The sequence below is a fragment of the Enhydra lutris genome, unplaced genomic scaffold (assembly GCF_002288905.1).
Source record: "Enhydra lutris kenyoni isolate GAN:26980312 unplaced genomic scaffold, ASM228890v2 scaffoldscaffold9, whole genome shotgun sequence".
NCBI classification, from domain to species: domain Eukaryota; kingdom Metazoa; phylum Chordata; class Mammalia; order Carnivora; family Mustelidae; genus Enhydra; species Enhydra lutris.
Window position 1 is genome coordinate 21581341 of NW_019154093.1, and position 27111 is coordinate 21608451.

A 27111-nucleotide genomic window follows, 5' to 3' on the forward strand; every position below is an offset into this window, starting at 1 on the left:
GAGCAGGGAGCCCATTGTGGGGCTAGATCCCAGGACCCTGGGATCATGACCTGAATTGAAGGCAGATGCTCAACCACCTGAGCCACCCAGGTGCCCCTGGGATTTTTTTGTAGTATTTTTACAACATTCCTTTACATCTGAAAAAAATTTTTTTAACTATCTTTTAAGACTTAAAAAAAAACACCAAAATCTATAAAGAGCTTATCAAACTCAACACCCAAAGAACAAATGATCCAATCAAGAAATGGGCAGAAGACATGAACAGACATTTCTGCAAAGAAGACATCCAGATGGCCAACAGACATATGAAAAAATGCTCCACATCACTTGGCATCAGGGAAATACAAATCAAAACCACAATGACCACCTCACACCAGTCAGAATGGCTAAAATTAACAAGTCATGAAATGACAGATGCTGGTGAGGATGCGGAGAAAGGGGAACCCACCTACACTGTTGGTGGGAATGCAAACTGGTGCAACCACTCTGGAAAACAGCATGGAGTTTCCTCAAAAAGTTGAAAATAGAGCTACCCTACAACCCAGCAATTGCACTACTGGGTATTTACACTAAAGATACAAACATAGTGATCCGAAGGGGGACATACACCCAAATGTTTATAGCAGCAATGTCCACAATAGCCAAACTATGGAAAGAACCTAGATGTCCATCAACAGACGAGTGGATAAAGAAGATGTGATATATATATATATATATATATATATATATATATATATATAATGGAATATTATGCAGCCATCAAAGGAAATGAAATCTTGCCATTTGCGACAATGTGGATGGAACTAGAGGGTATTATGCTTAGCGAAATAAGTCATTCGGAGAAAGACATCTATCATATGATCTCCCTGATATGAGGAAGTGGAGATGCAATGTGGGGGGTTTGGGGGGTAGGAAAAGAATAAATGAAACAAGATGGGATCGGGAGGGAGACAAACCATAAGAGACTCTTAATCACGGGGTGCCTGGGTGGCTCAGTGGGTTAAAGCCTCTGCCTTCGGCTCAGGACATGATCCCAGTGTCCTGGGATCGAGTCCCGCATCAGGCTCTCTGCTCAGCAGGGAGCCTGCTTCCTCCTCTCTGCCTGCTTTTCTGCCTACTTGTGATCTCTGTCAAATAAATAAATATATCTTTAAAAAAAAAAAAAGAAGTATATATTAAAAAAAAAAAGAGGGGCGCCTGGGTGGCTCAGTGGGTTAAGCCGCTGCCTTCGGCTCAGGTCATGATCTCAGGGTCCTGGGATCGAGCCCCGCATCGGGCTCTCTGCTCAGCAGGGAGCCTGCTTCCTCCTCTCTCTCTACCTGCCCCTCTGCCTGCTTGTAATCTCTCTCTGTCAAATAAATAAATAAAATCTAAAAAAAAAAAAAAAAAAGAGAGACTCTTAATCTCAAAAAACAAACTGGGTTGCTGGGGGGAGGGGGGTAGGGAGAGGGTGGTGGGGTTATGGACATTGGGGAGGGTATGTGCTATGGTGAGTGCTGTGAAGTGGGTAAACCTGGCGATTCACAGACCTGTACCCCTGGGGCTAATAATACATTATATGTTTATAAAAAAATTAAAAAATTAAAAAATTTTAAAAAAAGACTTTAAAAAATATTTTTTAAAGTAATCTCTATATGCAACATGGGGCTTGAATTCATGACCTCAAGAACAAGAGTTGCATCCTTAACCAACTGAGCCAGCCAGGTGCCCTGAAAATTTTTTTTTAAGTTAAAAAAACTCATAATACTTTGAACTATTTTCTTCTAAATAAATATATAAAAACAATTGGGATCACACAAGTCTTTTTTACTTAACACTGTTTTTCTTTTTTTTTTTTCAAAGATTTTATTTATTTATTTGAGCGAGAGCGAGAGAGAGAAGAGATAGTGAGAGAGACTGAGGGGAGAGGCGGCGGCAGGGAGGAGCTCCTCTTGCTAAGCAGGGAGCCTGATATGGGGCTCAATCCTAGGATCATGAGCTGAGCCTAAGGCAGATGCTAAAGTGACTGAGCCACCCAGGTACCCCTTAATACTGTTTTTCCTAATTTGATATTGAATCATGAGCAGTTTTCAATGTCATTTATAATTCTTCAAAAATACAATTATTAGTGAATAGTAATTCTTCGTGTGTGTACTATAATCCACTTAACTCATTTAGTTTTCCTTGTTTTTATTATAAACCTACAGTAGAATACATAATAAACATCTTTTCGCATATATCTTTGTCACATACCTACTTACATTTGATTCCCAAAATGAGAATTGCTTTCTTCTTTTTTAAATGATTCAAGTGACCTAACAAGCTCCCAAACGTCCCCAGTTTCCTTTTTAAGTTTGTGCTGCTTTCCTGACTTGGTTTGATCTCAGGCTTACTTGGTAACGTGGTTGGTGATTGCAGAGGGGTATGGAGGACCGCAGGTGGCAGCAGCAGGCTGGGGGTAGTTCTGGGCTGCAGGGCAATCACCTGTTGAAGGGGAGTCTTACTCTTTGGTGGGCCCTGAAAGTTAAAGAGAAAGACCTAAAAAGTCACTGAATGGGCGGAATGCACTAGCTGGATGCACATCAGGCTAAACCAGCCTCGTTCAGTTTAACATTCTCTGAGCTGTATTCTGTGCTGAGACTGGCTGTGGGAACACAGAGATGAATCAAACACTGAACCTGGCTCACAGGGCTCAAAATCTGATAGGAGAGACATACAAGTAAACAGAGATTGACAACGTAGTGATAAGTGCTTATAAATTGGGAAGCACAAGGATTACTGGGAACATAAAAGAGGTTTTGTGCCTTCTCCCACACTTTATACAGTATATATACTCATACACAAATATAATATTCACTCATTCTTTTTTATTCATTGCACATTTATTGAGCATATATCCTAGACCATAGTGGATGGCAGTGGAGTTGGAGTGAAATTTTAGTAACATCAAGAAGTAGAACTTATTAGGGACGCCTGGGTGGCTCAGTTGGTTGGACAACTGCCTTCGGCTCGGGTCATGATCCTAGAGTCCCGGGATCGAGTCCCGCATAGGGCTCCCTGTTCGGCAGGGTGTCTACTTCTCCCACTGACCTCTCTCCTCTCATGCTCTCTCTCTCTCAAATAAATAAAATAAAATCTTTAAAAAAAAAAAAGTAGAACTTATTAGACTCAGTAAACAATTGTCCATGACAGAAACACAACTGTAAGGATGACTACTATGCCATGCGCAAAGCCAGGAAATGGATATCTTTCTGGCTTCATTTTCCCCCAGTTTTATTGAGGTATAATTGACAAGTAAAATGCCTGATTTTCTTTTTAAGTTTATTTATTTTTTTAGTGACCTCTCCATCCAACATGGGGCTCGAACTCAGGACATTGAGATCAAGAGTTGTATGCTTCTCTAACTGAGCTGGCCAGGTCCCCCACGGCTTTAATTTTTAAGAACAAATTTTATTTTATTTTATTTTTAAAAGATTTTATTTATTTATTTGACAGAGAGATTGAGAGAGAGCACAAATAGGCAGAAGGAGAAGGGAGGCAGAGGGAGAAGCAGGCTCTCTACTGAACAGGGAGCCCAATGCAAGATTTGAACCCAGGACCCTGGAATCATGACCTGAGCCGAAGACAGCTGCTTAACTGACTGAGCCACCCAGGTGCCCAAGAACAAATTTTAAAGGGCAAAGAAAATTTTGATCAGAGTGCAACAGCTTAAACTCACGTAAAGAAACTATTCTTAGAATACTGGCTTTCTACAGAATGTGTATGGCATAAAAATGAAAATGGAAAGGTCTGCCAGTTTAGGAATAAATCGGTATTTTAGAGTCACTGTATTGTTGTGGAAACCAATGCAAAATTGAGAGTGGGGTAACTAAATCAACTGACGGCAGGTAAAAGATTAAAATGAGAAAGATCTATAGTAGAGGAGGGGGAAACATATTGTCAGGAGCAGACAACTGGGTAGAAGAGTTGAATGATGGGATAAAATTATAGATGAAATGATTTACAGGAGACTACTATGATCAGGAAGTGGTAGTGATGATAAAGACTGTCTCCTTCAGTAACCTATTTGAATACAAGGAGAGAAAGTGTGAAGCAAGAGGAAACTGGTCTTGGGAACAAATGAATCATCTTCATGTAGTAGCTACACCCTGGGTAGCATGATTATTCATAAACAAATGCAGATTTCCTGTGGTGGTAGTGAACCAGGCTTCGAAAGCACTGCTAATGTTAGGCTGCCAAACTAATCTAAATGAAAGGGCCCATTTCTCTAGACTGAAAATTTTTAGCAACAGTAACTTACTCTTACAGCATTTTCTGAATATTGCAAAAAGGACTGTAAGGGCATCAGATGGGAGACTGAAGAAATCTCAAGGTCTACTTCCAGCTTTCCCCTAGGTTGGATGTATTTCACATGTAAAATGGTGGTAGTAGAGTACTTAATTCATAGAGTTGTTATGAGGATGAATCATAGTTTCTCTCTGAGCCCCAGTTTCTCTTGTTATAAAAACGGGATAGTGATTTTTTCTTTTTTCTTTTTGGTAACGTGACTCAGAAGTAGGTGGTGAAGGCACACTCTGTATTGTACAGAACAGGAACAGCTCATTGATTGCAAGAGAGCTGTAAGGTTATATTTTCTCTAAGGTGGCTGCTCAATTATTATTTGAAAGTTCCCAGAGACCTTATATAATTTTCTCATTAAGATTTATTATTATTAGGACATAACCTGAAGTAAGGTAAGATTGCCTTATAATTTTTATATACAGAAAAATATACTATCTTTATGCTAAAGTTTGCTAAGCAATAGAATATTATAGCATCCAGTGTATTAAGCTCTGTTTTTTTTTTTTTTTAAAGATTTTATTTATTTATTTGACAGACAGAGATCACAAGTAGGCAGAGAGACAGGCAGAGAGAGAGGAGGAAGCAGTCTCACCGCTGAGCAGAGAACCCGATGCGGGGCTCGATCCCAGGACCCTGGGATCATGACCTGAGCCGAAGGCAGAAGCTTAACCCACTGAGCCACCCAGGGGCCCCAAGCTCTGTTTTTTTATCAGCAGAGGGATGTTATATAAATCCATTAGTGAAATTTAGGAAAATTTTACCCAGACCAGGGATGATGAAGAACAATGCACCATTCCCCCCCCCCCCCTTTTTTTGATGTGCTCATCTTCTGATAAAGATATATTTACACACAGAAATTGAGAGAGAGAACAAAAACAGATGGGAACAAACTTGAATCTAAGAAAGACGGAGAGGGTGTTTTGGAACCAACAATAATTGGAACTAACATTGACTATCTTTTCTGGGCCAGTTCCTTCACATAAATCATCTCCAATTTTCACTACAACCAGCAAGGCAGGCATTAGAAAACTCAGGTTCAGAAATGTTATATAACTTACCCAGGGTCATATAGCTAAACATGACAGAGCTGGAATTGATAGTATCAAGAACAGTCTGCCACCAAAGTACCTGCTCATTCTACTATAGCACTCTGCGATAAAATAATGTACTGTTACTTGGGAAATTTGGGTCCCGAGGATTTGGACAATTTCTTTCTCTATTTCCCTCCTGACGGTCTTCTGTTTCCACTGCTTTTGGTTCTGATGTTTGCACTCTAGAGCCTATACGGGATCGAAAATGGGGTATCTGTAAACAGAATGATTCCACAGCTTCCGCTAGGTAACATTTCCTTCCTTCAGATCCTTACCTGGGATTTGACCGGGGTTGGGGTGAAAGAGTAGAGGTATTAGGTGGGGGTGAGGGAGGGGGTAAGTTAGAAAAGATAGGTGTTTTTTTTCTTACCTTTAAGTTGTTTATGGATTTCAGGACAACCCGTTGGCTATTCTCTTGCTCGGCATATTACTATTTTTTTTTTTTTTTTTTCTAATTTTGGGGCCGTTTGGGATTAAGGATTTGGTATCTGTAGGAAATTTCTAGATCCAAAAAAAGTTAAGGTCAAAGACAATTCATCTGTTTTGGGGGAGGATTTTGTGTGTTTGTATGGAAAAAAGGTTGTTTCTGGGTCACCCCGAGGGGCTTACAACGGATCCCTCTCGAATCACGAGAGACGAAAACGAGCAGATTCCCTCACCTCCTGCTCTCAGGTGAACGTCCGAGTGACAGAAACGTTCACGTACCTCCTAGAGAGAAGGAAAAGGTGCAAAGGCGCTCACGGCCTAAGGGCTGGGGGTGGGGCTGGCACCCGCCACGGTCTGTGGGAGATCGAGGGGCTTCCGCCTCCTGGGAGGCATTGTCGGGGGCGGGCCGGGGGCCGAGGGCAGCGCAGCCAGCGCCGGGCCCCCGCCATCCCCAGGCCGCGCTCCCCCGCGTTCCCTGCCGCTGGTGCCCGGGCGGCCGCCGCAGTCCCGGCGCCGTAGCCGGGCGTGGGGTCCAGGGGGCGCTGTGGCCCAGCGGCGCCGGCGGCAGGAGCGGCCACGGCGACGCTGGAGGCTTCGCGGAGGATCCCCGCCTGCAGCACCTCCGTCGTCCCGCCGCAGCCTTGCGCCCCCGGCCCGGTTCAGCGGCGCTCCTCCGGGAACCGCGTGGCTGCGGCGGCCCGTGAGCCCGATGAGGCTCGGCGGGCTCTGGGCCTCAGTAGCAGCGGCGACCACAACCCCTTCAGGAGCGAGAGGCTTCGCGGCGGCGCTTGGGGCCGCGCCGGTGCCCTCCGGAGGAGGCTGTCGGCTTAGGGACGACCCCCCCGGCCATGCTGTGGCGGCGGCGGCCGCTGCTCGAGGTGAGTGTGGCGCGACGCGGTCCCGGGCTCGCTGGCCTTCCGCCGCGGGGAAGGGCCGTGGCAGCAGCCCTCGGGCCGAGCGGACGGGGCGTCCTGCTACTGCGGCCGCCTCCCCCATCCCGCGGCTCTGGGCCCTCAACCCTTCGTCTCCGCGTCCCCCGGGAGGCGGGAGGCGGGAGGCGCGTGGGGGGCGACTAGGCCCCGCGCCACCGGGAAGCCCTCGCCCTGGCCTCGGTTCCGTTGCGGCCCGGTGTGTTGGCGGAGGCACTGGCACCGTTCAGGTTGGCCCCGGGCCCGGGCCGAGCGCAGCCTCTTACCCGGGGCCCAGCACGTACATCCTGGAGGGAGGCTGAGGACGCCTGTTTGCAAACAGCCTTGGCTTCTCCGCGCCCCATACCGAGTCCCGCAGAGCCCCGGGGGGGAGGGGCGGGAGGGCTGGTGAGAATTGGAGTGCGGAAAGTGCGGGGCCCTGAGAGCCCCCCCCCCGGACTCCCGAGTGTCATTCACCGATCTGACTGGGTTGAAAACAACCGTTTGCGTTTTATTTGAGCTGAAATTTCATCACCTGCTGGCGGCTCATCCCTGTCGCTTTCTATTACATTACATTTTGCCTCTAAGAGTGGTCTACCTTGGAGAAAGCCCCATCCTAGCTTTGTCCCCGTCCTAGTTTCGTGCGGAAATACTTACAATTATAAAAATATGGTTTTTTTTAAATAGTGGTCTTTCCCCTTCTCCATAATAAGAGAGAGTAAATATTTTAATGCCTCAGTTCTTGGTACAAAAAATGTTCCACCTAAATAGATCCACGGAACAGATGGCAAGAGGATTTTAAAAAGTCGTGCTAACTGTACTAATAACAGATACCTGATGGAAATGGGACATAGTCTAAATTTTAGAGGTTAAGTGATTTGTTCTGGTATTAGTGTGAAAAAAGGTAATGATTACAGTTTGATACCTTAAGTCAGGTATTTGGGTGTTTATGGTTTATGATAAATGTGGTTACAGGTTATTCTTGTTTTCCCTATAATGAATGTGAAGATTGTAGGATTAATAAGTACTTCTAAAACTTTTATAATCGTGAATAAAATAAATATGCTTACTTTAGAAAATTTGAAAAGTACAGAAAGGTACTGTGTCAACTCAATAAATATTTAATAGTGAGGAAAAGTCACCCATAATTTTATAATTAGTACATTTTGATGGTCATTTAAAGTTTTAAATGGGCTTGGACTATTGGTGATTTAAAAATTATTTGTGATTATTACTTTAATAATTATTCCAATTATTATGATTTTATTATTCTATTACATTCAGAGTTAACTGTTCCCTTTTACTGTTTAACATCGTCATTTGTGTAAGACATATAAAAATGTTTTACTAAATTACATTGTGGTATAGTTGAATTCATCAACTTAAACGGAATAACATAGTTAACTACCTAAAAGACCTCTGACTTACCTCCTGTGCAGCATGGGAAGCTCCTGAGGTGCAGTAAACATTTTTGAGAACCTATCATGTTAGATATAGTAGCCTTGGATTGTTTTTGTAAGATTTTGCTTAAATATTTATAATTGTAAAAAACTGGCTTGATTAAAAAAATTGGGGGTGAGTAGATTAAATTTCAAAAGTAGTTCTTCTCAGTGTGTCTCTGAAGACTGCCATCATTAGAACCAGCTGAGATTGCTTATTAACATATGCAGATTCCTGGTACCTTTAATCAGAATTTTTAGGGATAATGGTGGCCCAAGGATTATTTTTATCAAGCTCCCTGGTTCTTCATCCTACTAAAGTTTGAGAATAAGTTAAAAGTTAACAAACCTTATTAAGCCTGAATGACAGTATCTGTTTTCTAGCAAAGCTATCAATCTTAAGTGGCAATACATTTTTCATAGCAACAGATAATGGTGTTAAAATCGTAGAAGGAAAAAGGATATTTCAAGAGATAGCTGATTCAATTAACATATTTTGAGAGCCTTTTCTGGCAGCTGTGGTATTACAGAAGGATACCTGGCCACTTACCTTGCACTTAATCTCTCCTTGGACTTTGAATTCATTGTCTATAAAATATAGATAGATATATACTTACCTTGCAAGGCTTTTAGGGTTAATTCAGTTTCGTAATTTGTAGAAGATCTTTATAAAGTTTTAGCTATTAAGTGTCAGGTCCTGTCTTTAGTGTTCTAGGTAACACAAAAATGTGGTCTCTGCTAGCAACTAGCCAGCTGTGGAAGCAGAACATGTTTAACTCTTATAAGGCAGCCATCAGACAAGAGTTGTAATTGAGTAGATCATGCTTGATCTCTCTTTAAGGCTTCTAATGTTTAATCCAATAGCTTGACCTTTAAGAATATTAGTAATTTTTATGTGTGGTCATTCCCTTCTCTTCCAATTCCTGATTCAGTGTTTTATTCTGTAAGGAGAAAGTTGTATATGTTGCCTGGTAAGCAATAGTTGTATATTAACTTCCTTAGAAAGACAGAATGAATAAAGATGATCCCATTTCTTCTTCGTTGCTAAGCTACCAGTGTTTATACCATTCAGTAAACTTTTATTTGGCACCTGGTATGTGCTGGCCGTACACAAGTTGCAAGGCACAAATCTTGTTTAAAAGATAATTGCCTGGGGGCACCTGGGTAGCTCAGTTGTTGGGTGTCAGGCGGGGATCCTGGGATCGAGTCCCGAATCAGGCTCCCGGCTCAGCGGGGAGCCTGCTTCTCCCACTCCTACTCCCCCTGCTTGTGTTCCCTCTCTCTCTCTCTGTCGAATAAATAAGTAAAATCTTAAAAAAAAAAAAAAAAAGATAATTGCCTGGATTTTAACTTATTTCTTATGTCCCTAGAGGGATGGGTATGTATGTGTGTGTGTGTGTGTGTGTGTGTATGTGTATGTATATGTCTGTGGTGTTTTATGGTTGTTAATTGCATGATGTGGTGCAGAGTATGGAGTCAGATGTGGGCAGGAATCCTTATTACAACTCTTAGAACAATGGAACATTTAGATCCTGAGTTGCTTCTTATGTAGTAATAATTGAAGTAATAGTTGCCATCACAGAGAAGTAGAACTGGTTCCATGAGATAAAAATAATAAAAAGCAATTAGCTCAGGATCTGTCTCTTAGAGGGTGCCCAATAAATAAATGTTCACATCCATTCCTCCTTTTGGGAAAAGCAAAAAAAAAAAAAAAAAAATGAGGGTTTGGAATTTCTATGAGACTTAAAACATAGTAGCTTTGATTTTTTTTTTTTTTTTTAGATTTTATTTATTTATTTATTTGACAGAGAGAGAGAGATCACAAGTAGGCAGAGAGGCAGGCAGAGGGGGTGGGTGGGAAGCAGGCTCCCTGCTGAGCAGAGAGCCCAATTTGGGGCTGATCCCAGGACCCCTGGATTGAGACTTGAGCTGAAGGCAGAGGCTTAACCCACTGAGCTACCCAGGCGACCCAGTAGCTTTGATTTTTTTAGAGACTGCATTTACTTCTAGAATTCTTAAAAATTTTTGATAGAAAACAGTTTTGATCATAATTGTTATACATATTTCCCATTTCATTTTTACTGAATAAATGAGCTGTTCTCTATGCATAGGGTACACTTATTACATTGTTAGAGTTTTATTTGTTTTCCATTACTCATTTTCAGACTTTTACATCATTTTTACTTGTGTGTACCTCACTTGTATTAATATAGAGCAACATTTTTAGTGTATAATAATCAGCAAAAGATAAATGGTTGCAGTTTGGAATAGAAATAGTTCATATACTTAGTTTTTAAAAACAATATCCGTTTATTAAACTTAAATTATTTAAAAACTGAAGGGTTTTCAAAACATAGACTTTTCCTCACAAACTATAGTAGATTAGATCTAGATTTTTATAACCTGTCAGATATGGGATTCAGTTTTATGACCTAGAGGACCATGGACGATTTTCCTATCCCCTTTAAGCCTCAATTATTCTTCTGTAAAATGAAGCCGTTAGTACCCATTTTATAGGATTGTTGTGATGATTAAATGATAAAATGTGTAAATCAGAGCTATAGTTCAGTCCCATGAGTCCTGGTAAATCATTGTTACCCTGAAAGTGGAAAATATACTACTTGTTTACTTCTGTTCGAAAGAACTGGAAAGATCATTATTAATACAGTTTTCAACTAGGAAATAAAATCAACATTACTTTTGAACTATTAGAGATTGCTAAATTAAGGAGAAGCAAAGCTATCAGTAGATAGCTGAAACAAACTGAAATAAAGCTATCAGTAGAGTTAGTATTTTAATGGTGTGATTAGTGGAATGCTTTATGCTTTATAAATGTTATTTAATAAAACAATTAAAAATGCTATTTATAAAATATTTCCTGTTTTACAGATCAAGTGGTACTTAAATTCTTTTTATATTTCCTATTTTACAAATTAAGTGATATTTTAAACTTTTTTCTTTTAATTATTATAAATAGCCCATTTATAGAACTGAACTGTTGGAAAAATGAGAACAGTATATAATGTTTTATACTTATGAAATATTTCTTGACAGCCTTTAATAAAATAAGGTAAAGATAAGGAAATTTCTCTTTGGACACATTGAAATCAAGAAAAAGTTACTGGGTTCATATTAGGCAAGGGAAAGGAAAACTTAATGTGTGTTGATGGGTATCTTGAGGCATTTGGGATTTTATATTAGAGAACTATTTGTAAAAATCTTAATTTTTTTCCCTATAAATTATCTTTTAGTTGAAAATCCTTATAGTTGTCTAATTAAGCTTAAAAATACTTTTTTTAAAAATATTTTTACTTATTTATTTGACAGACAGAGATCACAAGTAGGCAGAGAGGCAGGCAGAGAGAGGGGGGGGGGGGAAGCAGGCTCCCCGCCAAGCAGAGAGCCCGATGTGGGGCTCGATCTCAGGACCCTGAAATCATGACCTGGGCTGAAGGCAGAGGCTTAATCCACTGAGCCACCTGGGCGCCCCTAAAAATGCTTTTGTGACTCTAGGCTTTGGACTGTAATAGTTTCTTTAGTTGATAGTTCTGTGGAGATTTGTCATCTTTTTTCTGATTGTTTATGATAATTTATCCTTAAGGATATGTGACTTAATATCTATGATGGTAGTTCTGTTCCCTTTTTTAAAATACAGAAGTAGTAAATCCATGTCCTAGGTTTTAAAGATTATTAAACGTAAAATGAAAATTTAGTATCTTTTGAGGGAAGGAGTCTTAGGAAATAAGACCTAAGAAAATGGTAAAAGGAGTCTAGAATTTTCCATTAATTAGGAAAAGTTTGGGTATATTCAGTCCTGGGTTCTCCAGGCTATATGAAATAATATTAACTTTAGAAAAATAATATTAACTTTAATATTAATTATTATATTATAAATTATTATGCATTATTACAAATAATAAATACTTATATATACTTATATATGGTTAATATACATGAAGTAAATATATATCAAATATACAAATATTATAAATTATAAATATAAATATCAAGTGAAGTGAAGAACATATGTATTTCAATTAAATTTAAAATATTAGGTAAGGCTCTTTTTTTTTTTTAAGAACAGCTTTATAAAAAAAAAAAATAGATTTCGGATACCATGCAGTTAATCCATTTAAAGGGTACAGTTCAATGCTGTTAGACTACTCAGAATTATGCAGATATCACCACCATCTAATTTTGGACATTTTCATCACTCCAAAAAGAAATTCCTCCCAATCTACCCAGCCCTAGGCAACTACTAATGTGCTTTCTGCCCTCTATGGATTTACCTATCTGTTCTGGACATTTCATATAAATGGAATTATAGGATATGTGAGTGGTTTCTTTCTTTCTTTCTTTTTTTTTTTTTTTTAAGATTTTTATTTATTTATTTGACAGACAGAGATCACAAGTAGGCAGAGAGGCAGGCAGAGAGAGGAAGGGAAGCAGGCTGCCTGCTGAGCAGAGAGCCCAACGCCGGGCTCGATCCCAGGACCCTGAGATCATGACCTGAGCCGAAGGCAGAGGCTTTAACCCACTGAGCCACCCAGGTGCCCCTGGTTTCTTTCTTTTAGCATAATGTCTTCAGGGTTTGTCCATGTTGCAGCATATATCAGTACTTCATCTCTTTATTTTATTTATTTATTTATTTATTTATTTATTTGGCAGACAGAGATCACAAGTAGGCAGAGAGACAGGCAGAGAGATGGGGGGAGCAGGCTCCCTGCTGAGCAGAGAGCCCGATGCGGGGCTGGATCCCAGGACCCTGGGATCATGACCTGAGCTGAAGGCAGAGGCTTTAACCCACTGAGCCACCCGGGTGCCCCTACTTCATCTCTTTATACTGCCAAATGATATTCCATTATATGGATATACCACATTTTTATCCCTTTGTCAGTTTGGGTTATTTTTTTCTCTTTGGTTGTTATTAATAATATTGCTATGAACATTTAACGTACAAGTGTTTTCCTTTGTTTTGGGTACATACCTAGTGTTATATTGCCAGGGTCAAAAGGTGACTGTTCAGATCTTTTTGAGGACTTGCACCATTTTACATTCCCAACAGCAATGTAGGAGGATTCCAGTTTCTTTTCTTTTTTTTTTTTTTTTAAGGTTTTATTTATTTATTTGACAGAGATCACAAGCAGGCAGAGAGGCAGACAGGAGAGAGAGGGAAGCAGGCCCCCCGCTGAGTGGAGAGCCCGATGCAGGACTCGATCCGAGGACTCCGGGATCATGACCTGAGCCAAAGGCAGAGGCTTAACCCACTGAGCCACCCAGGCGCTCTGGATTCTAGTTTCTGCACATCCTCACCAACCCTTGTTATTTTCTGTCTTTTTGATTAGAGCCATCCTAGTGGGTATGAAGTGATAAGTTAAGGCTCTATTTGAGGATTATAACTTTCATTTACAGTCATTAGGTAAATTGTGAAGCTTTTACTTGGCAGATGAATTGCCAGATTCTTTGATAATAAGGAGTCTTTTTTGCCTTGAGGATAAATATGTGAACTTTCTAGTTTCCTGTTTAGTAAACAGTGAACTCGACAAAACTAGTTAACCACTTTGGGTGGTAATGGGGATAGTGGTATGGGGATTTCCAACTGAAAGGTTGTCTTTTAAGAACATTTTTTAACAAAAGTCAATTGTAAATGTTAGGTTTAGTTTTCCTTTAATTGCTAAAACATTTCTAAAAAGATAGAGTCTAGTGCATATTTAGCCATTAACATTTCTAAGCAGTGAGGTCTGACAGATTTTAAGGATTGCAGGTACCTCTCTATGATATGTAATTCTGTATAAATTCAGTTGAGTCATTGTTCTTTATTCTTTCTCCCCCCAAGGATTTTAAGTAATCTCTACACCCACTGTGGGGCTCACACCTAACACCTCAAGTTTAAGAGTCACATGCTCCACGGACTGTGCCAGCCAAACGCCTCTATTCTTTATCATTATTCATAGTATAGTCTGTTATTGTTTGTTCCCATTTAAGATATTAAAGCTTTTATATGAGGTTTTGAGGACACAGTTTAAAGTCAGCAATAATGACTTGCTAACGATTTTAAAGTTTTTTTCTAACTAGATAGGAAATACTGCAGGGAACTATCCTTTGAACAAAGTGCAAGTTTTGAACCTTCATTCTATATACAGTGGATCACCCTCAGTATTTTCTCACCTGATTAGGAACACTTTTAGGTCTTTTAGCTGAGTGAGCTAAAAGGATCAGTTTTAGGTCTTTGAAGTGAGTGAGCTAAAAGGCCTCATTTCTGTAGAAAATTAAGAAAAACAATAGTTTTGGAGCCTTTCGAATTAAGATTAATGAAGAGGTATGCATTTCTGCTTGTAATATGGTTCCTTTTTTTTAAAGGTTTTTTAAAGATTTTATTTATTTATTTACTTATTTTTAAAGATTTTATTTGACAGACACAGTGAGAGAGGGAACACAAGCAGGGGGAGTGGGAAAGGGAGGAGCAGGCTTCCTGCCGAGCAGGGGGCCTGACGTGGGACTCCATCCCAGGATCCTGGGATCATAACCTGAGCGGAAGGCAGATGCTCAACCACTGAGCCACCCAGGTGCCCCTATTTATTATTATTAGTTTTTTATTTTTTAAAGATTTTGTTTATCTGACAGAAAGAGAGAGCACACACAAGCAGGAGAAGCAGCAGAGGGAGAGAGGAGAAGCAGGATCTCCACTGAGCACAGAGCCTAATGTGGGGCTCGATCCCAGGACCCTGTGGTCATGACCTGAGCCAAAGGCAGACCTTTAACCAACTGAGCCACGCAGGCACCCTAAGATTTTATTTTTGAGTAATTGCTACACCCAAGATGGGCCTCAAACTCACAACCCTGAGATCAAGAGTTGCATGCTCTATAGACTGAGCCAGCTAGGTGCTCCTATAATATGATTCTTTTCTAACCTCTCATGGTTAAAGTGTTTTAGTTTATCTGCCAGAGTTTGTTTTATTAAAATAAAGAAAGAGTAAATGGTATGTTTTTGTTATTATATCTAAGCAGGACCTTGGCTCTCTCAAAATTCTCTTTACTAAAATAACAAGCAGTTTAAAAATTTTGTGGAAATATTATCAGGGTTTATGTAAAATTTAGCCTCCATTTTTCATTTTCAATTGAACAGGAGAAACAGCACTTAAAAAGTAATTGAAGCAGAATACTGCCAGTTTGAGAAAATCCTTAAAACTTAAGAATACGTCATCTAAACGTTTTTGTGATTCTGGTGATAAAACTGCCCATAGGTGTTTGGTTTTGTTTTTGTACTTTTTTTTAAATTTTATTTGAGAGAGAGAGAGAAACAGTGAACATAAGGGGAGATGTTGGGAGTGTGGGGAGATAGAGAGGGGCAGAGGACCCCCTCTGAGCAGGGAGCCTGACCAGCTTGATCCCAGGATCCTGGGGTTATGACCTGAGCCACTGAAGACAGATGCTTAACCGAGTGAACTACACAGGCGTCTCTGTTTTTGTTTTTAATTAGTAGCTGAAGTAAACTATTTTTTTTTTTTTAAATTTTTTTTTTAAAGATTTTATTTATTTATTTGTCAGAGAGAGACAGAGCAAGCACAGGCAGACAGAGTGGCAGGCAGAGGCAGAGGGAGAAGCAGGCTCCCCACAGAACAAGGAGCCCGATGTGGGACTCGATCCCAGGACGCTGGGATCATGACCTGAGCCGAAGGCAGCTGCTTAACCAACTGAGCCACCCAGGCGTCCCCTATTTTTTTTTTTTGAAAGATTTTATTTATTTATTTGACAGAGATCACAAGTAGGCAGAGAGTGAGGAGGAAGCAGGCTCCCTGCTGGGCTCGATCCCACACCCTGGAATCATGACCTGAGCTGAAGGCAGAGGCTTTAACCACTGAGCCACCCAGGCGCCCCTGAAGCAAACTGTTTTTGAGATTATTGTGAGGTCATTCTTGGAAGGTTCTGCTTTATGTCTAAAAAAGAAGGTTGAGCTCTGCGAGGGAGATGTTACTGCAGCTACAGCTCTGGGCACCCTGCTCCTGACTCACCACTGTTTGCTCCCTGTCACCAAGAACAAGTCTATCAGAAAGCTGCACTCCTGCTACAGCCATGGCTTTTAAAGACACCGGGAAGGCCCCCGTGGAACCCGAGGTGGTGATTCATCGAATTAGATCTGATCAGCCACAGCTTAAGTACTTGGAGAACATGTGCGCTGACTTGATCAGAGGTTTAAAGGAAAAGAATCCCAAGGTGAAAGGACCAGTTCTGGTGCCCATCAAGACTCTGAGAATCACTGCAAGAAAAACTTTCTTATTGTGGTGAAGCTTCTAAGATTTAGGATTGTTTTCAGATGAGGATCTACAAGTGACTCATTGATTTCTACAGTCCTTGTGAGATTGTTAAACAGATTACTTTGATCAGTATTGAGCCAGGAGTCAATATTGAAGTCACTATTGCAGATACTTAAATCAGCCTTTTTAATAAATTATCAGTTGTTAAAAATAAGTAAAAAGCAAGGTTTAGATTCTTTAATCTGGCATAGTCCTTCCTAATTGGTCCCAGCATCATTGTGCCTCACTTCCTATTTCTCTATACCCCACTTTCCTGCCTTTTAAAGATTCCAGGTTTGGGATGCCTACATGGCTCAGTCCGTTAAGCACCAGACTCTTGATTTCAGCTCAGGTTTTGATCTCAGAGTCATGAGTTCAAGTCTTGCCTTGGGCTCCACGCTGGGCATGGAGGCCCCCTATCCCACCCGCCAAAAAAGAGATTCCATGTTTATGGAGTTTTCCTTGATTTCTTTTGCCTTGTATTACTTATTTGTGTAATATAAAATTTTTGTCCACTATGTGCTTTCTGATAGGTATTTCACATATATTCTTTCTAATTCTTAAAATGACCTTATAATATTCATAGTGTCATGCACGTTTTATAGCTAAGGTAACTGGCATGGGGATTTTTATTGACTTTCCTAAGCCTACATCCATGATTCAAACCATATGTCTCTGACTACAAAGTCTACAGTCTTTTTCATCATGTGACCCTCTCCACGTGTTTTGTATTTGTTTTATCTTAAGATAATCCAGCAGTGTCTGGGTGGCTCAGTTGGTTAAGTGTGGACTCTTGATTTTGGCTCAGGTCATGATCTTAGGGTCCAGAGATCAAGCCCTCAGTTGAGCTCTGTGCTCAGCGGAGAGTCTTCTGGGGGTCTCTCTCTCCCTCTGCCCCTCTCCCTGCCTCTCTCTCTCCCTCTTAAAAAAAAAAAATTCCATAGTGCTTTAGGAAGTATTCATATTAGGAGAGCTCAAGTTTAGTTGGTTGACTTTGGTGGCATTTGCATTTGAAGTATACTACTGGCATGTAGCTTTTTGTATGAGAAAAAAATGTGGGGTGTCTGGGTAGCTCAGTCAGCTTGGGGTCTGACTCTTGGTTTCACCTCCAGTGATGATCTTGGGGTCCTGGGATCGAACCCTGCATGAGATTCTCTCTCTTCTCCCTCTGCCCTTCTTCTGTGCTTGCTTGCTTGCTCTCTCAAAAAAAGAATGTGTAAGTGTATTTTGGGAATTTCAGCTTTCGTGTATATATTTTTGAAATAGATAACTGATTTGCTATTGTTAGAAAAATAGTGATAACTGATCTCTGGGCATCATTTCTCTCATCTGAAAATGAGTGGTGGACTAGATGTTAATGCCCCTTCCACATTTAATATTCCGTTGAGATTTCCAGGGAACTGAATGAAAAAATAGATGGCGTATGGACAGCTCCAGGCCATGGTGATAGTATCATTAATGAAGAAAGAGAACAGGTGGCAATGGGCTAAGAAAAATAGGAGAAGTAAAACAAGGGACTGTAATTTACATAGAAATTTCCCCTGTAATGAGTAAAGAGACTGTATTTCTAAATAAAGACACAGAAACTCTGGGAATTAGCTGGATGAGTAGTTTTAACTCTTGCTTTTTCCCTCCATACCTGTTACCCCCATTCTTCTGTCCTTTCTTGTGATAGTTGGGAAAAAAGCATCTAGAGCTGTTATATGAAAATAACCAGGTCACCAGTAGCATACTTGAAATAAAGCTTTTGTAGTGCTCATAAAGTGAGAATTCGGTAATTAAAATGTGAACCCATTATTGTAGATCTTTAGAGAGTTTGTTGATAAAGAAAGGCATGCTTTGCATTAAAAAAGAATGAAATGCAGTTTAGTGACAGAAATTTTATATAACCTTTCTACCCTCAAGGTATTAGAGATGATTATTTTGACATATAGGTAGATAGGTGATGTTTTGACTATTTGGAAAATTGTTTACCAGCTAGAAAATTGTCATTCTTTTCCTCATTAGCTTCTGGAGACCTTGAGCAGTGAATTTTGACTTTGGAACTAAATCGTTCTGGGCTGGAAGCAAGGAAGTATTCTTAAGTCAAATAAGTTTGGGTTTTTCAGTATACTATATCCCTCAGATAGAGTTTATAAATACACTTTAGTATTTTGTTTTTATTTTTTATTTTTATTTTTTAAAGAGTTTATTTGAGGGGCGCCTGGGTGGCTCAGTGGGTTAGAGCCTCTGTCTTTAGTTCAGGTCATGATCCCCGGGTCCTAGGATCGAGCCCCGCATTGGGCTCTCTGCTGGGCAGGAAGCCTGCTTCCCCCTTTTTCTCTCTGCCTGTCTCTCTGCCTACTTGTGATCTCTGTCAAATAAATAAATAAAATCTTAAAAAAAAGAGACTTTATTTGAGAGGGAGAGAGAGAGCATGAGAGGGGGGAGGGTCAGAGGGAGAAGCAGACTCCCTGCTGAGCAGGGAGCCAGTTGTGGGGGACTCGATCCTTTACTCCAGGATCGTGACCTGAGCTGAAGGCAGTCGCCTGACAGACTGAGCCACCCAGGTGCCCCCAATTTAGCGTTTTAAAAATTGAGAGGAGTTAAAGCAAAGAAAGTGGTTTAACTTTCTTCAGCAATATATTATCCAGTTTATTGACTGGTGACCCCCTTCTTCCACATAATACTTAGCAGTGCATCTTTTACTGATTTAGGTGAAGTTTTATCTGTTTTATAAAGCTTCTCACAATATCCATGACTATTTCAACACTCAGGTGATAGGCCCTAATTACATCCTGAAGCACCTCTTTTGTTGTTCGTTACTGATAACTTATTAGAAAAAATTCTTTTATATTTAGCCAAATGCTGTTTTTCTTTAATATCTGTCCTTTTGTTGTTTTGCTTCCTAAAATTACGTAAAATATATAATTACTCTCATCTTAATACCTGAAGATGCCTTTGCTAGCATAGTGATTGAAAGCTCAGGCTTTGGAATCAGACTGCCTGGATTCAAATTTTAGTTCTACTGCTTTTACTATGTGATCTTGGGTGAGTTACTTAACTTCTCTGTGCCCCAGTTTTCTCATCTGTGAAATGGGAATAGCAGGAATACCTTAGTTAAATGAAATGATTCATAAAAGAGCTAATTACATAGAATGTTGCTTTTTTGTCCCTTGGGAAACAGATATTGAGATGGAGTTTATAGTGTGAGAGATTTTATGGGGAGTAGATAATGCAGTGGAAGAAAAGGGAGTGCAAGCTGAACTGACCTACAAGAGCCTCAATCTATGATATAGATTAAAAAAACAATAGCAAAACTCCACCAATCCAACGGGGAGCTCCAGAGCAAAGATCACCTGTTAGAGGAGTTCTGCATTGGTAAGAAATGGCCAGGTTCTGGTATACCCACCATATTTAGTCACAGGCTAGGAGCTTCCCCAGAAGAGTCTGGACTCAGGTGGAAAGCTAAGATGAACAGCTGGAGGCCGTTAGCTAACTGTCTCCATGCATCTGGATGCAAGTTTGTTCTTTCTTCTTTTATTTTTATTTATTTATTTTTAAAGATTTTATTTATTTATTTGACAGAGAGAGATCATAAGTAGGCAGAGAGGCAGGCAGAGAGAGAGAGGAAGGGAAGCAGGCTCCCTGCTGAGCAGAGAGCCTGATGTGGGGCTTGATCCCAGGACCCTGGGACCATGACCTGAGCCAAAGGCAGAGGCTTTAACCCACTGAGCCACCCAGGTGCCCATTCTTCTATTTTTTTAATTTTTATAAATGCAGGGCTTGAACTCATGACCCTGAGATCAAGACCTGAGCTGAGATCAAAAGTTGGATGCTAAACCAACTGAGCCACCCAGGCACTCTTCTTTTTCTTTTAAATGCAAGTTCTTTCTTGAAGGGAGATCCAAGTAATTGCCACAGTCCATTTCTTGTCTTGCAGGATCTAGGTCTCCAAACATTTTCTGAAAGCAGTTCTTGCAGCGTTCCATGGACTTCCCTCTCTCTCTCTTATTTTAGTATTTTATTTTTATTTATTTATTTATTTATTTATTTTTTTAAAGATTTTTTTTTTTTTTTTAATTTATTTGACAGAGAGAGATCACAAGCAGACAGAGAGGCAGGCAGAGAGAGAGAGAGAGAGAGGGAAGCAGGCCCCCCGCCGAGCAGAGAGCCCGACGCGGGACTCGATCCCAGGACCCCGAGATCATGACCCGAGCCAAAGGCAGCGGCCCAACCCACTGAGCCACCCAGGCGCCCTATTTATTTATTTTTTAAAAAATATTTTATTTATGTATTTGACAGAGAGAAAGATCACAAGTAGGCAGAGAGGCAGGCAAAGAGACAGGGGGAAGCAGGCTCTATTCCAGGACCCTGAGATCATGACCTGAGCTGAAGGCAGAGGCTTAACCCACTGAGCCACCCAGGTGCCCCTTAATATTTTATTTTTAAAGTAATCTTTATACCCATGTCGGGATCGAACTGGCAGCTCTGAGATCAAGAGTCTCATGCCCCACTGAATGAACCAGCCAGATACCCTGGACTTCTCTTCTTTTTTTTTTTTTTAAGATTTTATTTATTTATTTGACAGAGAGAGATCACAAGTATACAGAGAGGCAGGCAGAGAGAGGGAGGGAAGCAGGCTCCCTGCTGAGCAGAGAGCCCGATGCGGGACTCGATCCCAGGACCCCGAGATCATGACCTGAGCCGAAGGCAGCGGCTCAAACCACTGAGCCACCCAGGCGCCCCTGGACTTCTCTTCTTGATGGGAAACTTCAAAGAAGTGGGATAGTGAGATAGGCTTAAGCCCCCATTGTGTAGCTGGTCTCAGGACTACAGTGGTTCTCATTGTCTCCTCCACTATTCAGTCTAAACTCCCGTGCCATTAGCTATCATTTCTGTTGGTCTGGGTGGTTTACCTACTGATATGACCCACCCCTCATTTTTGAGGTATCTGAGAACCATACTGTTCTCAGGCTGGAGTGGTTGCATTAGTCTACTCATAGTCACAACTGGGCAGGGGAGTATCAATCCCCTGCCCAGTTGGATACCCTCAGGTGGATCATCTGAGTCCCATGTATACTCTTTTTTGCTCCTGTTGTATAACAGCAGATCTACTTCCATCTGAGGATGAGGGTTATTTACCCTGACATGATGGTGATTTCTCTTCTTGCCTCTTGGTCCAGGGACACAGAGTCCCAAATGCACCGGCTACAGCTATAACTTATAGCTCAGTATGACCCTTGACATGTCACCTGGCAAAAGTATGCCCAGGATCTCTAACTCTGGAGCCCAGCATTGTACAGACGGAAAATATAAAGTCCTCCAGTGGATCATTGGAAATGATGGTACGTAGGGGCAATTTCTGCTTTTACCTGTTGGGTTCTCAGACTTGTGTGTTCATCCTACTGGGAGCATAGCTCTGAATCAGTGCATTTGGTGTATCCTAGAGGATAGCACACCATTCTTATCTCTGAGGTGATGTATCAGCTGTGTCTTCAGTAGGCCATTTCAATATTCTATAAGGCTGGATGCTTTTGTATGGTGCTGTTATGTGATAAGACCACTGGAGCCCATGGTTATGGGCCTACTGCCACAATCCTTCGTTGTGAAGTGATTCCCTTGGTTAGATGTTATGTTATATGGGATTCCATGTCTGTGGATCAGGTACTCTGTAAGCCCTTTGCTAGTGGTATGGCTGGGGCTCTATGTACAGGAAAGGAAAGCCCATACTTGGAATAAGTATCTATTGAATACCTGTGGTGATCAAATTCTGCCCTTTTCAAGATGGAATGAATATGATGTGGTAACTGGTAGGTCAGCTTGAGGCGTAGTGCTATATTGCGGGCTCAGTGTTGGTCTCTGTTACTTGCAAATTGGATGTTCGGAGAGGGCGGTAGCCTGATTGGGCCTTGGTAAGTGGGAGTCCATGCCTCCTTCTTTGCTTCTATTTTGGTTTCTGCCACACTGGCTACTTTATTCATGTCCCCATCATGCCAGTTCTGGGGTGGCTCATGTCAACTCTCTGATTCATTTTGTTCACTTGGTTATTCAGTGTCTCTTTGACATTGGATGCTTCTTAGGGAGCATTAACATGTGAAAAGAATTTTCACACTATCACTGTTACACATTTCCCTGTGTTCATTCATTTGCCTCCACCCATGCCTTCTTATAATAATTTGTAGTCTTTTTCCTTAAAAGCCCCTGACCAGTTAGCCAGTCCATTTGCAATTGCCCATGAGTCTGTATATATTCTCACCTCTGGCCATTTTTCTTTTTACACAAAGTTATGACCAGATGCCACATTTGAAGCTCTGTCCTTGGGAAGATCTTCCCTTTCCACTGTCAAGGTCAGCCCTAAGTGTGGCTGTAATGAAGCTGTTGTTTCTTTTTTCAGCTTGCATTCACATACTGAGCCATTTATAAGCTATTTGCAAGCGAAGCTTTGGCTTTTATCTCTTCCTTGAGCTGGTCATATAGGATCCCCCAAACAGCTATAGATGTGAACTAAGGAATGGGTGCTGGAACAATTTTGGTAGTTGTTAGGGAAGTCTTGGCTGTCTACTTATGTATCTTACTTGTGCCCTTTTGTTCTGCTTGGGTTTGATTTTTCTAAATTTATTTATTTATTTATTTATTTCTTAGAGAGAGAGAGAGAGCACGCATGAGCATAGGAGGAGAGGGAAGGCGAGAGGGAGAGAGAGAGAGAAATAAACCCCAAGCAGACTTCCTGCTGAGTGCAGAGCCCCATGCAGGGCTGGATCTCATGACCCCAAGATCATGACCTAAGTTGAAACCAAGGGTTGGATGCTCAACCTGCTGTACCACCCAGGTGCCCCACTTGGGTTTGATTTTTGATGTACCATTTCCATCTCATAATGGATTGTTTCTGAGCTCACTTGACATTTTTTTTTTTTTTTAAGATTTTATTTATTTGACAGAGAGAGATCACAAGTAGGCAGAGAGGCAAGCAGAGAGAGAGAGAGGAGGAAGCAGGCTCTCTGTGGAGCAGAGAGCCTGATGTGGGACTCGATTCCAGGACCCCGAGATCATGGCCCAGAGCCGAAGGCAGAGGTTTAACCCACTGAGCCACCCAGGTGCCCCCCTCACTTGACTTTATAACTTGGAGAGTCCCTTTGAACCCAGCTCATTATGAGCAGTTCTGGACATGTAGTGTGCAATGGTCAAGGAATTTCTTTCCAGAGCCTAGTAGCATGCCTGCATTGTGATTCTCCCATTAAGGCTTGCTATAAACTCTACTGTATCTTTTCCCAATATTTAGACCTCCAACAGGATAGGGACTGCTCATACTACAACCTGGACCTGCTGTAGCGTTGTTTCCTACTCAAAACTGGCAGTAAGCCTTCCATATCACTCAGTACATGGGTTACAGCAATAGTCCTATCTTATAGAATGTGTTGCCCCTAAAGTCTGAAGAAGCCTACCAGATGTTGTGATTCCTTTTTTGTAGTGGGAGATGCAAGATGTAGCAGTTTGTCTTTTGCTTTGGGGGGGATGGGTTGGCATGATTGTGAACTCCTGAATTCCTAAAATTTCACTGAAATGGCATATCCTCAGATCCTTGTAGAGTTTTTCTCCTGCCCTTTGGAGCACATGTACCTTAACATGTACTTCAGTGTTCTAGGCATCTCTTGTTTATTTTGCATGATCAGCATGATTAAATGGATCACTGTGCTGTTTTGAATCTAGTTCTTTTCGGAGTTTATTATGACAGAATAGGAGAATTAATATAGCCCTGAGGCAAAACTGTGAATATATACTATTGTTTATTCCACGTGAAAGGAACTGTTTCCGATTGGGATGGAAAAGAACTCCTATGCCAAATCAGTAGTTGCATGTCATACACCTGAGGCTGTATATATTTATCAGGTATAGCAAACATATTACATTTGGTAGGGGCAGCTGTGGTCACGGCTACTACTTGGTTGAGCTTGTGGTAGTCTCTAATCATGCCCCAGGATCCAGCTGGTTCCTGCAGAAGCATTAAACAAACATATGAAAGGGACCACTACCCCTGCATTTTTGAGATCCTAAGGGTGGCACTAAACTCTGCTCTTCCTCTTACTTTCTCCCCCCTATAAAGTACTGTTTTTGATTTACTATTTGGTCAAGGTGTGGGGAGACGTTTAGATATTTGCAGGTTTCACCTCACTTTTTCCATTATCATAGTTCTTACTCAGGAGGCCAAGGATTCAGGGTGGGGATTCCCCCAACTTCCAAGGATGCCAATCTTGTTATATTCAGGGCCTGGAAAAATGACTGGTAGGTGGGTATGTAGACCCACTATAAACTGGACTTTGGCCAGAACTCCATTTATTGCTTAGTTCCTATAATAGGGGAATAATGATGTTCCAGGTGTCGATATCAACATCAACTCAGACTCTCTGACAAATAGTTCTTTAAATGTCTGGGTATTTTCTTTTTCCTGCTGTATAGTCACTGGAGTAAATAGGCATAGGTGTCATTGGAGAAGAACTTGGGGATAATCATTTATATATATATATATATATATACACACACACACACACACACACACACACACACACACACACACATACATACATATGTCCTTGCTGCTGGGGAACCAGCCATCTCTCTAAGCTGGTGGGTCTGGATCTGAAAACTAGATCAGGAATAGGAATTAGGCAAGGGATGGTAGTTTTTTTTTTTTTTTTTTTTTTTTTTTAAGTTTTTTTTTTTTTTTTTGACAGAGAGAGAAATCACAAGTAGGCAGAGAGGCAGGCAGAGAGAGGGGGAAGCAGGCTTCCTGCTGAGCAGAGAGCCCGATTCGGGGCTCAATCCCAGGACTCTGAGATCATGACCTGAGCTGAAGGCAGAGGCTTAACCCACTGAGCCACCTGGGTGCCCCCATCGTAGTTTTTTTTATTGAGGCCACCATTCAGCCTTGTGCTTATACATTCTTGCCTTATTTTGATTGTATATATATATATATTTTTTTTTTAAAGATTTTATTTATTTGACAGAGATTACTAGTAGGCAGAGAGGCAGGCAGAGAGAGAGGAGGAAGCAGGCTCCTTGCTGAGCAGAGAGCCCGATGTGTGGCTTGATCCCAGGACTCTGAGATCATGAACTGAGCCGAAGGCAGAGGCTTTAACCCACTGAGCCACCCAGGCGCCCCTTGATTGTATATATTAAGCAACACTATTGACTACCTATTTTGCTCTAATGACACTGTGTTTTGTTAACTATCTCTACAGCTCCCTGTGGGTCAAGGTTTATTGGCTCTTTCCTGTCTTGCCAGTTATGATGATAACTGTGGTCCACTGGCTTCTGGTTTTAAGTGCCACCTCTTGGTTTCTGTTGCTTCAGTGCATCATTATCCCTATTGCTATCAATGAGCCAAACTGTGACAGCCTGTATTTTAGAAGAGAGAACCACTTCTTGGTGATGCTAGTGTCCCTCTGGTGGGTCTTCTGATCTCACATAATCACTCTAGCATAGCCATTTTCCTGAACCCTTTAATCCCATGTTCTCCCCTCTGCTGTGTCAATTCAGGCATTTCACTTTTTTTTTTTTTTTTAAAGTAGGCTCCATGCTCAATATGGAGCTCAACATTGGGCTTGAACTCATGACTATGAGATCAAGACCTGAGCTGAGATTGAGTTAGATCTTAACCAGCTGAGCCCCCTAGGTGCTCCATTTCAGTTTCATTCAATGTGGACTGTTTTATTCCAGGCTTCTTGGAGTCCCTGTAGCAGCAAGTTTATGTCAAACCCTAGGTTCTTGACACAGTGTTGATCCCCATATCTGAAATGGCGTCCTCACCCCCAGTCAGATTTAACCTTATAAGTCTAATATTCCGGCCTCCTTAACTAAGTTCCCTCAAAATCTAGCACTGTGAGCATTCCTTCTGATCCTGCTGGTATATGTTGGCAAATTCTTGCAGGAGCTTTTGGCTGTTATCTCTTTTCTCCCTTATTAGGCCCAAGATATCCTTGGCAGCATTAACATTAGTTACTGTCATGGCAACATGGCAACTAATTAACATTAGTTACTGTCATGGAGGTGGGGGGGGGTCCCTCCTGAGGGGAGCCTTTTATTGCCTTGCAGGTGAGAGGCCTCTGAAGTGTGTCCCTATATAGTGGGACGTGTTAATGTCATCTGCAGACTCTGAGGGTTCAGAGCATTCTGAAAAACCAAAATCTTTGGGAGCAACTGTTTTAGATGCCCCTCTCCCATCTAGCATGCTTTCATGTCTTCCAAACCAGGACCCAGACCTTGGCATGACAAACCTGTCCTGGCTGGGCATTTAGCCATTTTTGAAGTATCACAGTGATAGTATCACTATCCTGAGTTTGATCTTCATCTTTTGGTGCTCTCCCACTGTAAGCCATAAGGACCTCTTGAACTACCAGAGCCTCTAGCTTTGACACTTAGTTCCTAAGTGTTTATTAGCTGCTCTTTCTAGGGAGTTAGTGGCAGCATAACAGCTAGCCACTTCCATTGTGCTTACACGGGTTGTTCCCTTCACATATTTCAGACATAAGAATCATTACACCGGTCATAGTGTTCCTTTTTGGGAATATTCTTCCAAGAAAGTTTTAGCACTTTTCCTGAGAAAGTTTTAGCATTTGCACCACCAGCTTGTGCCATATTTCATAGTACCCAGGAT

At 41.3% G+C, this 27111-nt stretch overlaps 1 protein-coding gene and 1 pseudogene across 3 annotated transcripts in view; both read left to right on the forward strand.

The window, feature by feature from the left end:
• The first annotated feature begins 6475 nt into the window (after positions 1 to 6475).
• Positions 6476 to 27111, forward strand: part of LOC111143384 (zinc finger FYVE-type containing 9) — a 200155-nt gene continuing 179519 nt past the window's right edge. For all 3 annotated transcript variants that reach the window (XM_022497088.1, XM_022497089.1, XM_022497090.1), the window contains exon 1: positions 6476 to 6715. The gene's annotated coding sequence lies outside the window, so the exon portion shown is untranslated. The remainder of the gene's footprint in view (positions 6716 to 27111) is intronic.
• LOC111143387 lies at positions 16258 to 16615 on the forward strand (annotated as a pseudogene).